The 12,550-nt window shown below is 30.7% G+C and overlaps 1 protein-coding gene across 2 annotated transcripts in view; it reads left to right on the forward strand.

Moving 5' to 3' along the window:
* LOC128996443 (high affinity cAMP-specific and IBMX-insensitive 3',5'-cyclic phosphodiesterase 8) overlaps positions 1-12,550 on the forward strand; it is a 178,580-nt gene that overhangs the window by 43,810 nt on the left and 122,220 nt on the right. For both annotated transcript variants that reach the window (XM_054421774.1, XM_054421775.1), the window contains exon 3: positions 3,035-3,076. The gene's annotated coding sequence lies outside the window, so the exon portion shown is untranslated. The remainder of the gene's footprint in view (positions 1-3,034; positions 3,077-12,550) is intronic.

Here is a 12,550-nt window from a genome sequence, read left to right on the forward strand (position 1 = left end):
TTTAAAGTGAGAATAAAGTTTAACCTATTCAAAACACAGGTCAATCAGAAAGAAAATCGCATTCTAAAGTTTGACATCTTTTACTTCCTATCAATAATTATCGAATAAACCAAAAGTTAAAATGGAGCTTCATTGGTAGCAAACCTCAAAAGAGAACCAGGAGCTTTATAAGTGATATGCATGAGTTTAACTGTTGCTACTGTATAACCTAAAATATATTCAATGTCACATATCAATCCCACATTGGTGTTTTTTCTTAATTTTTATGAAAAATGAGTCGGCAAGAGTTTATTTTTGTGTGATATATTTACACTTTTATTAAATTTTTTTGTCAGTTACATATTTTTACGTTAAGATTTTGTATTTGCTGAATGTATCTTTTTATTTATGGTAAGACTCTCATTGATATTTATGAAACTTCAACATTAACAAACGCCATAGCCTATTTTAGTAGCTTTAGTGTAGGTGTTGAGGAACAATTGAGGAACCAAAACTGAATGTGCGCTAGGTATATTTAGATCACGGATGTACTAATGGAATAATGGAGTTCGGGATTTGAGATAACATTGATTATTTCCACAAAGCACATCAATTACCAGTTTATTTTCGTTATGTGGTAATGCCACGAGATAGTTTAAATGAGTTATTATTACTTAGTATTAACGAGATAGTAATAACAGATTAGCTATAACTCAAACCTATACCTTCAATTAGAATGAAATGCAAAAACACTTTACCGTTCTTAAAATAATCAAATCCTAGAAAAAAATGTGTTAACAATATAAGTAAGTTTATTGTCATCATTTTTATTTTGTAGTTACCATTGATGCTAAGTTACTAAATTTACAAATGCTTAACACACCTGACTGGTCTTCATCTAAATACGAGGAGCTTCACACATAAGCTAGATACCGATCCACCCGACATAAGGTTTATAATGTAGTTAAATCCACTGTGGATTTGTAGAGATTTGAATGCACACTTTCAAATAAAGTAGTATGTATTTATCTGTTGTGCCCACTATTGCTTGTACACAGTGTTTTATTGCTTTCCTATACTTAAATGTACAGCTATTGGTGTAAAATCAGCTGATTTAGCAAGCGGGAATGCAATGAGCTATTTTGCGTATATTATGTGGTAATTTCTATGCAGTGGTAGAAAAAACGATTCGCATTTAAAAGTCTATGCCTTAAGTTACATGTAGTTAAGCTTGAGATTGGCCGTAGATAACGAACTGTAATATTAAGGACAATATTTATGTTTGTTACCCAGTGTTTAAGGATTTTAAAATAACATTGTACTAATTATTTGGCAGTTTGGAACTGTCAAGTTAACAACTGTCAAATCAAAAACGTTATTGATCCAGAACAATACACGAGAAACTATTGGTTAGTTCGTAGGAATATTTTAGATGACGTAAATACGGAGCAGAATCGATGTCAACAGTTTACTGTTTACAAGCATTGACATTATGCTAATGACATTTTTATATTCTATAATCTGTTTTTACACCATTGAAATGTTTTTCTGTTATTGAGGGAACTGTCCATCAACTGTACTTGTTACCGTCAAATGTCAAATAGTTGTAAGGAAGATAGCATAGCTATTTGTTAGCCCAATAAATGTAATTGTGGCCCAGCGTCTACTCTGCTCAGGATCGAACCACCCAAACTAAGTACTCGGCCACCCAAACAGTTATTTATCCTATACTATAATACGAGCAAATTATGTTTGTCTGCCCATCTGTCTGTAATATATTATATAAAAACCCAGAAAATTATTTTGACAAATTTTTGGAATTAGGGACTTAAAACCTTAAAAAACGTGATTGACGACAGCCACTACATAAGGAAAATTCGTAGTTCGCTAAATAACTCGATTAAAAAATTTAGTAATTTAACAATGGCCTTATAGGTTGCCAAGTAGCTATGTTGGTTAAAAAAAATAACAAGTAAAAAGTAAACTAAAGACTGACTTGTAACTTGTGTTTATAGGCCATCCACTTAATACTTGCAAATCATAAATACAGTAATACAGTACAAAGTGATAAACATAAGTTGTAACTATCGAGCAAAGATTAAACTGAAGATTACTCGATATAGGGGAACATAGAGCAAGTCAATGTTTCACTCTTATTTAGGGGTGGATTTTACAATTATCATGCACTCTTTTTTATAGTTTACATAATTTGTATAGCTGTATTCATAATTAATTGTAATTCCACTGGAACTTAAATAATAAAAAATAGTTGTAAAAAAAACGTGAGTTTCTTTATATTGCCTTTACAAACAAAATAAACTATACCGATTCATTGCTTGGTCCTCGTTACTATATCTTACCCCATCAGATGAGTTAATGACCGGCCAATATGAATACTTACTCAAACTTGTAATTTTTGAAATCGCTAACGCTATACGGGTTTAACAAATCAAGAACTTATCATTAGTTGTAGATTAATGAGTTGACTTTCCAAAACCCAAGGAGGGGCGTAGTCTAGACTGATGTGCGTTGGAGGGAAATGAAGTACCTCTTGACACATACTCCTCCCACCGAATCATAAATCCAAAGACAACTGACAACGACACGCGATAAAATGTGAAACGCGATAAATAAAACTGGTGTTAACCTTTGTCGTAGGCGTGTTTATGACATTTATACAACGCTGGAATTCGGCGACAGCTGATGTCTACGACATTCTTTGTGTGTTTGTGACAACTTTTAAAAATTATCAACTATTTCGTCTGTAAAAGTTTAACCTTAATGCATTTTTTTTGTCCTAGAACGCTAGGCACGAGCCTGGAATTGTTTTTCACATTACTTCAGGCTAGACTTAGGGGTTGCGGCATCATCACTTAGATCAAATCCATTGGTGACTTGGCGGGGATCGAACCCGGGACCTCAGGGACTGAAGTCCCGCGCTCTAACCACTACACCAGCTCGCTCCCCAACCTTAATGCATTAGCACAATGCTTTTTCTAGACGAATATCCTTGACTTCAGACAAATATATTGAAATTATTATTATTTTTTTGCAGGATTGCAGAAGTATTCTGAAACTACTAGAAAGAAGCTGAAAGGTAAGCAAATTGAATAAATATTGTTTGTATTCAATCATAAGAGAACAAAGAATTGTTTGGATGAAAGGCTATATTAAGATGTTTCTTATACACAGTAATATTGTATAGCATAGTATATTTGTATGTTTTTGTTTGTTTAAATACGCCAAAACGATCGAGGTATTGTTTAAACCAATTAGTGTATTTTGTTTACTAATATTTCAAACTCGCTGTAATACTAACATTAACATGCAACATTGTAGGTTAACTTTGTTTTGAATACTATCTACCGGCTATTACCCGTTATTGTACAATGTAACTATAATCTATATCAATTTTCTACATGATATCTGCTGTGCATAACGATCATACGAATGATTTAAATTATACAAATTTAGAGTTTAATATACTATTCAAAAATATTCTGTAAAAACATTTTAAATTGAGGAAAATTAACTTTTGGCTTGCTATTAATGGAAGTTACTTTCTGCAAAGAGAAAGTTATCTTCACTTGAGAGTCTTTCTTTTTTTAACATATTATGTGGACCTCAAGTATTTAGGTAGGCTAAGCCCCACAGAATCAAATGTCCCATAATCATATATACATTTGTTGTGAGAAAAAACTAAAGGGAAAAGTGAATCCTGCAAAATATTGCCAAAATAAAAACAACATGCTTGTCAACACCAATGCACCGAAGGTTTACTGGACTCAAACACACATCGAAATACTCGAAATTTTGAGATTTACAATAGAATGAGTATTTACTTACAGTATCCAAAGTAATTAGTACGTAGTTTGATGTCTATGGATGGATTATTAAATTGTAATTTGTTTTGCTCTCACATCTATAAATCCTTCAGTAGTTCTCTGCACGGCAGTCTATTGTGTATTGTGTTGAATGAATAGACAATGATGTCTGCTCAGTACTATAGAGTAGTGATGCATCGGCGGTTAATATAACATTAATATAATAATCATTATATTATTATTACTATTGGTCGGTTAATATAATATTGCGTCGGCGTAATATACAGGATGAGTTTTAAATGAGTTCCCCCCTACCTTTTTCTATATTTATTAAGACATCAACTCCGGACCACTTCAGATCATTGTAGAGTAGCAAGTACTACATTTTGACAGGGTATACATTTTTGGCTGCCATCTTGGATCCGCAATATTGGATACAAAGTTTTTTTCAAATGTAAAGGTAGGGTTGTGACCCATCGTTTTAAACTAGATTTTTACGCTGAATACGATACTGCAATCTGTTTAAAAAAATCTTGATCAATTCTAAAGATATGAGAACTTTTTATAACTTTATTTTTAGCCCATTTTAACATTGTGCATTTAGAAACTATGACCATAATCACAAAATAATGCTAGATAAAGATAAGTATACACCACCAGTCATTGTCAACCTTTTTTAACTTGGTTATGACGGATGTATTTTTTCGGCCGCCATCTTAGATCCAACATCTGATATGTAAAACAGTTTGTTATTGTTAAGGAGTCTAGAATATGAATGAAGAATATTGGTGCATTTGTATTCAGAAGTAAAGTGTCTGGATAAGTGAATAATCTCATGGTTCAACCTCAGACTGAATATTTTCGCTGAGATAAAACTCAATTTGCCAAATTTTTAGGCCCTATTCCTTAAAAATGACAGGTTTTCATCTTAAAATTTATTTAAGTTTGTCTTTGTAGTTATTAACAATAATTAAGTTAGAATAGCAAAATGATTAAAGATAATTTTAAATATAAATATTCCATCATAAATGAATAGATTATGTACCGGTACTGTCTCCTTTTTTTGCGAATTTCCCAATTAAGTTATAATCTTTTACTGTAAATCTCATAGTAAGACCTAGAACCGGGACCAATTTGATTCTTCTTTTTGAGGTTGCCAGGGTAGTAATCACCACCTGATCATATTCCCGATAACAGAGTAAAAATATCATTTTTTATGAAATTGGAGACAAACGTGTAAACCTACATTTGTTTGAATGAGGGTTGAAAATTTTCTGAAAATTCAAATTTTACTTTTTATTTTATTAAAATTTATGAATGACGATTTGTAAGACATATGTTATATTCATGAATGTACGATATAGTAGAACGTGTCTACTCAAATTTTCCAAATCAGTGTAAATTACGTTCAAATCAATCTTATGTTTAACACTATGACTTTTGTTTTTGTATGTAGGGTACTCTCTTTTAGGAAGTAAAGAAAGATTCTCAGATAGATTGTCCATCTCTAAAAAGATTGCCAATTTGTTAACAAGGCCTATAAAACACTTTAAGCATTATTTTAGTATTTTTTAATAGATCACTTTTACATTTAGGCAAAGTAAAGTTTGTAGAGTGAATGTCACCAATCTGTATAAACACTTATCCATCATTTACGCATGATCACCATGCATTCTCGTTGCTTATAAATGACCACATTTCCATAAATATCAGAAGATCAAATACGTGCTTTCGGGGATGAAAATACAGTTTCAGTGATCTACTAGAGCATTTACAGTCAAATTCCATATTTATATACTCGTACTTTTATGCTTTATGCTATTTTTTATTTCGTAAAATGGGATCCTAATAATATTCCAAACGAATGAAATATAAAATGTATGGTTTTATTTTAAATTTGTAACTAATGATTAAATATGTCCCCAATGTATTATTATTTCATTGGGATTGAATCAACAACATAGCTTTCAAAGCTTAAGTCTACAATAAACCTAAAGCCTAAAGCATTTTGGAAAATGGAAATGTTAAAGATGTTTCTATTTTATGTTAGGAGCCTTTTATTTTAAATGGTTCAATAAAAATAAACCATTCATGCTATTGAGGTATTTAAAAGTCAAAAATGTGTTCGCAACAGATCATGGAAACGTTGAGTATCCATACAGTGTGGTAGAAAAGTCCCGGAACGGTTTAATATATTTTTTACCAATAAAGATAAAGTAATGAGACTTGGCATATCAATAATAGCCATAAATATCTACTCTTTTAAGCTTTTTATCCCTTAAGGGGGGTGGCCCACGCGGAGTCAGAAAAATCTCTGAAATAGCAGCATAGATAGAGTTTTGTATAAAAATTAAAGATCTTAGTTAGTTAACTCATTTCTTCAAACCAGAACTCAAAAGGATCAGTGAGTCAAAAATGACAGCTGTTCAAAGATGTATTGAATTTGCATTGCTATTACACGCAACGTCCTCAAAGGGGCGACCATGAGAATTCAGAAGAAAATCATTAACGTAAGCATTGGTCGATATGCACATCAAATTAAAGGGCTTAAATAGTAGAATACAATACCGAAAATTTGAACTCAATAAAACAACTGAGTAAAAAATAACAGCCGCTCAAAGATTCAAAATGGCATATTCAAGAAATAATTTTAACGGCTGCCATTATTTACTCAATTGAATTCGGGGTTGCAGTAATGTGTTCTACTAATTAAGACCTTTAATCAAATACCAAAGTCGACTTATGCTGCTAGTTAAGAATTTTTCCTTACTCCTCGTGGGCCGTCCCCCTTAGGGATAAACAAGTGATAGTAGCCTAAACATGCCTAAACTAACACGAGTTTTAGTGTAGGCATTTATGGATATTATTTATATACCAAGTCTCATTACTTTAACTATATTTTAAATATATAAAACCGTTCCGTGACTTTTCTACCATACGATGAAATAACGATCCAGTATAAAATAGCAAAATAAATTTTACCATTAGACCATTTTGAGCAACGGCAAGGGTTTGTAAAGTTAAGTTGTATACTCAACTTGTTTTATAGTATCCAATAGGAGTTGAAAGACAAAGTTTTAACTTCCATCCATGTTAAATCAAAAAGAGTATATTTGTTATCTTAAACCAAGTCTAAATTTAATTCATATAACCACTGATTACTTATATACTCTTATGTTACATTTTATTTTGAAAAATACAAAACCAATCAATTTACGAAAAATATATTTCAATTACAGTACACTTAATTTAGCTAAATATGTTTCTACAGAGTGATACAAAATACGGCTAACTGTTGTAGTTGTTATTAAGCAGATAGTATATGTTATTGGTTAAACAAGGAAAGATTCATTCCAAAATCTGTTTCAACAGACAAAGAACACAAAGACAAGCAGATGTGATGTAAATTGTAGGCAAACAGAAGTCTGATCTGTTATTTGTGTTGGAAATGGAAATTACTACCTCGATTGAAGAGTTGGTTTCAGAGAAAACTCTTTGTTTTATGTTTGTGGAAGGAAAATGAGATTGAATTGTTTTAAAAACAGAGTTTTTCGTATCTCATAATCAGTACTTTGGTTTTGCAAGAAAACCTGTTAGTTTATTTGTTAATTAATTGTAAATCTATTTATTGTTCTTCAACATTTGTGTTGTTGGTTTACTTGAATGCTATCCTCTACATATTACAATGTATAGATACGTGTACCTATAGCTTCTTATTAGATTTTAAATATATAACCTTAAGTCGTAACCTTTACATTTACCCATAAAACATATTTTTGCGTTTGGGAAAGAATTATTTCAATTAAGAATTGCACTTCAATTTTTTATTATAAAGGCAGTTAATAAATCTTGAAGAATTCCTTAATCATTTAAATCAGTCGCAGGGCTTTATAGTACTTTTCATAGGCCTACATTAATATGTTAACAGGAACTTTAAGCCGTAATTTAATTTGAAGCCGTAAAACACAGATATAAATGTATTTGATAAATATGCGAGTCTTGTAACTATTGTAGACTATTTACAAGTTAGGTAGTTGGTATTTCATAACTTTATAACTTTTCGTTTTAATTCACGTTTTATTTTAATTTGTACATGCAAAATAGCTAAATACTTCGTTGGGGGTGAAAATTATTCTAGAATATCTACTTTCTGAAATCAGTCTGTAAAATAACGTAGGGGTTTTGCCATTTAATTACGGAATATGCAAATTAATCAACTCAAAACTTCAACGCATTTTAATTGTTCATTAATTCATTATTTTAAGCCCGAATATTAATAAAAGGTAACGTATAACTTCAAAGTTTATAGTTTATGCTTTTTCACGGTAACTCTTAAGGGTATAAGGATGCGACTGTTCTACAGTGTTTAGTTCTCGGGACTTCTGACCAGGAGGCCTGAATTAAAAACTCACTAAACATCAATGGTTTCAAACAATTTGTTGATACCATGGCCCAGTGGATCGAAGCCCAAATCCAGCTGTAAATTCAAATGTAAAAAAAATACGTCGTTCAGATGATGAGAGCTTACTTATTTGCGAACTCCCTCTGCTAAAATTCATACGAGACGATTTCTGTAATATAAAATTAAGTTGTAAATCCTGATTTCCTTATCAGTTTATTGAAAATTGTTTACCTGAATTGTTGGTCATATAATATGGGAATTAAATACCTCTTCGTAATCTTCACCTTTTAAAATGCTCAGAACACATCTCTCGAAAATTCTTTGAGTGTCTTTTACATTCCACAGAAGTTTTACACGCTTCAGTTACATTCTAAAACGCTTTATTATATTCATTCTTTATATCGATATACAAGGGAAAAAATAGTTGAATTCAATAGTTTTACGGGTTTCATTCACCCATTAAATTTGGTCACTGTTCATGCAATGTAACACTGCATTACTAAATCTTTGCTAAATACTACATTTTTACTAAGTAAAAAAATAAATATAAAAATTAATTTTGTATTATAATTCCGTTTTCAGTTTTTTACAATGGATATTAGGAAGTACACCAATATCTTACGATTACATTACCTTTATTGAAATAATAACAAATTACTACGTAAACAATACACTTTACAGTACACCTTCAAACAAAGCAAGTTTCCTATTCAGTTTTGCAAGACAAATTAGCATTCTCTTGGAGCTACTCCAGATGTGTACTTTACACTGTCAAGTGTTTCATGATTATTCTCAGAGATTGGCATTACTTGTCAAACCTACTTCAGAATGTAAACAAACCTAAAATGCAATATTTACCATCAACTTTAATTATTTCCAGTAGACTTCATTCTCAAGTAAGATGTTACCAGGGGATCCTGTGCTAATAAACACATTTTTAATATCAAGCAAAATCTTTTTCCGAAGAAAATTGTATAATACAATTCCCCTTACCTTTTAAAGGCTATATTTTGTTTAAGATAGCTGTCACCGGAATAAAACTACTAATGTGTAATAAACTAAATTGGTTGATTATAGATTTACAAACGTCAAGAGAGGCTATTCTACCTTTATCAGGCTACAATTATTACCAAAAGTAGTCTAGACTATTTTAAATCCATTTTTGTCAGTTTTACCTCTTGTTTTCTAACTGTAGTTAATAATTCAACTAAAGGGAAGCTGTTGTATCGTTAACATTCACATCTAAAACCATTGCAAAAAAGGGAGCCAGCGTAAACTGAATCTTTAAGTTAACTCTAGAAAAAATGCATTGTTAAAGGGACGAATCCCTAAATAGAGTTGCCTTTTTAATTACCCTTCATTAATACTTTAATACTTTTCAATGGAATGGCAACCATACTAATGTAGGTATTTTAACCCAATTATGAACGGAGATGAGTGTAGGATGAGTGGCGCGATCTTGTAGTCTTGCTAGTGACTACGGCCAACATGTTCCTTAGAAACAGCTGTTAGCCTTTTGCGATCGAATGGCGGGTATAGGTTACCACCCGCCATTTAAAAAGTGCTCACAAAAAAATCGAAAATAAAAAAATTGACCTTTACGGTCAATTATTTTAATTTTATTTTAATGTTACAATTTACATTACAGATATTACTTAAGTGATCAAATCCTAATTCGATTATTTTAGACATTATATTGGTCATAGAAATTGTTTTAGTAGAGCCCTAGATATTTTATAGTTACAGTGGAGTATGTCAACGCCCTCTAAAGTATCCATTGAATAAAGTTTACAGACGATTCTAGCTAGAATTTGAAATATCTTATTTGTTGATTATATAACACACTATCGTGATATATAAGTAGTTCATAAAGTAATCTTATTCCTCAATTTAAAAAAAGATCACTTGCAATAATTGATAACATTTGTATAAACACTGTTATTTAGGAAAAGCGTTGAACTAAACGCAGACCAATGCATAGTTGTAAATAAGAAAATAAATATTAGCTTTATAACAACGTATAAATAATTTCAGCTGAATTCGAATGTAAAGGAACGCAGTTAAATATTTCTGTGTTATTTTAGCAAATTACCAACGTTTGCCTGGCGGTGCTTCATTTGGAAACTTTTCATTAGTAAAACTTCTTTTATGAATCTACTTTATTCCATAAATTGTAAAATAACTAATTCTTTGAGTAAATTTGTTTTCCTCTAGATGTTTATTTGCAGGGCTTTCTCCATCGAAATGTTTCATTTTCTACTAAAAATTATTCATACAGTATCAATACTGCATTTTCAGTAAATTGTTTAACTGTACAGTACACTTAATGTTTTCAAGTAATAATTTATTAGATTAAAAAAAAAAATGTATACTCAGTACAGTACAGTACTGATTTATCACAACAGAGGAATGCCAATAATAATCATCAACTATAGGTGTTGCTAGTTGAAACAAATCGTATTGAAAACAATAAATTATTAGATAAGTCATTATAAAAGTGTATAATCATAGCCAACTTAAGGATAATAAAAACACTCGTAAAAGGAATGTTAAAATAACGATGTTGCTATTCTTTCTCTTTGGTTTTGTTTTTATATTCTTTCTTAGGTTTCTCTTTATCCAAAAATTGTACAATTCACCATAGCTATCCCATATCGCCCAATCACAGCTTACTAAACATTTCGTCGTCATCAGTCCTCAGTGAATGAAATCAGTTCTCAGTTGCAACATAGCGCGCGCAGCGACAGCAGACAAGGATGTAAAACGGAGCAGACGAATGTTAGCGCAAGCGATGACGTGACCTTTCCATTTCATTTGATAAAGAAACAGATTTTTCAATACCAATAATGGGGTGGAAACTTCATTTGGAAATTTTTCATTAGCAAAACTTCTTTTATGAATCTACTTTATTCCATAAATTGTAAAATAACTAATTCTTTGAGTAAATTTGTTTTCCTCTAGATGTTTATTTGCAGGGCTTTCTCCATCGAAATGTTTCATTTTCTACTAAAAATTATTCATACAGTATCAATAATGCATTTTCAGTAAATTGTTTAACTGTACAGTACACTTAATGTTTTCAAGTAATAATATATTAGATTTAAAAAAAAAAATGAATACTCAACTGCAGTAGTTTTGACGGAAAATGTAGTAATGTATGGTTATCGAAAGTAAATAACGTTACCCAAATGCTTTCGAAGCTTAGAAACCATTGGCTTTTAATAGTTAATTTCACTTTATATAGGGTCTAGGAAATCTATTGTTAAAGGATTTTCAAAGTCAATAAATCAGGGCATAATCAACCCTTTTAACAACTCTCAGAGTTAAAAAAAAAATTGATTGATCCAATGAAAAATTTTCAACAACTTTATAACAATAATATTTAATATTTTTCTAAGTACACAGCAGTTTCATAAAAAACATACTACAAATTTTGTAATGTGTTGGATGTTTAATAACAATTGGAGATGAATTTCATCTGGGAAAGTACTTCATAATAGCGTGTGTAAGTTGCATTCATTTTATAATTTGAATTATGATTTGTAATAAATATTGGTAAAAATTATTTTTTTAGGTATTACAAGTTGTCAATGATATTAACTCTCAATGTTTCTAATTATCTTTACCTGACTCTAAAATATCAGATCAAATTCTTGTTAGTATATCGTTTTATATACTTGGCAAATTAACATAACAATAAAATAAAGTTTATGTGTAAGGCATTAATTTATATTATATGTGGTTCGGATTCCACTATAAACTGTAGGTTCCTTAGTTGCCATTAGCTGTATGGGCTATTAATTAACAGCTGTGTCTAAGGAATGTCGGCCTTAGTCACTAACAAGACTACAAGATCGCGCCACTCATACCCTACACTCATCTCCATTCATGCTTGGCCTACCTACTTTGTATGGTCGCCATTTCTTTGAAAAGTATTAAAGTATTTTTCAATGTTTTTATTTATGTCATCAATAAATATGAAAAACCAAATTAACAAAACTTATTCTTTCCTTAAAAATCAACTAATACTTAATATACACTTTCATATAAATTTACACACATTTTGAACTTAACTAATAAATTATACTACCGTAAATTAATATACCACCTAAAAAAACAAATTTACAAAAATAATTTTGATGTTTACGACTTTTAATGTTTAGGAATTTAATTATTTTGTTTCCAATTATTATATGAAGTTTCTTAAGTGGTTTTTGGCTTATGAGATTTACAGGGAACTAGTTGTAAAGTTTGTGATGGAAAATGAAGAATCCATTAAACACAACTTCAATATAACGGCCTCCTGTCATTTCAGAAAAGCTTCTTAGACGATCATGTCTTAAAC

The sequence above is a fragment of the Macrosteles quadrilineatus genome, unplaced genomic scaffold (genome assembly GCF_028750875.1).
Source record: "Macrosteles quadrilineatus isolate MER2022 unplaced genomic scaffold, UCM_ALF_1.0 Scaffold_6__1_contigs__length_79288215, whole genome shotgun sequence".
In the NCBI taxonomy this organism is placed as follows: Eukaryota; Metazoa; Arthropoda; class Insecta; order Hemiptera; family Cicadellidae; genus Macrosteles; species Macrosteles quadrilineatus.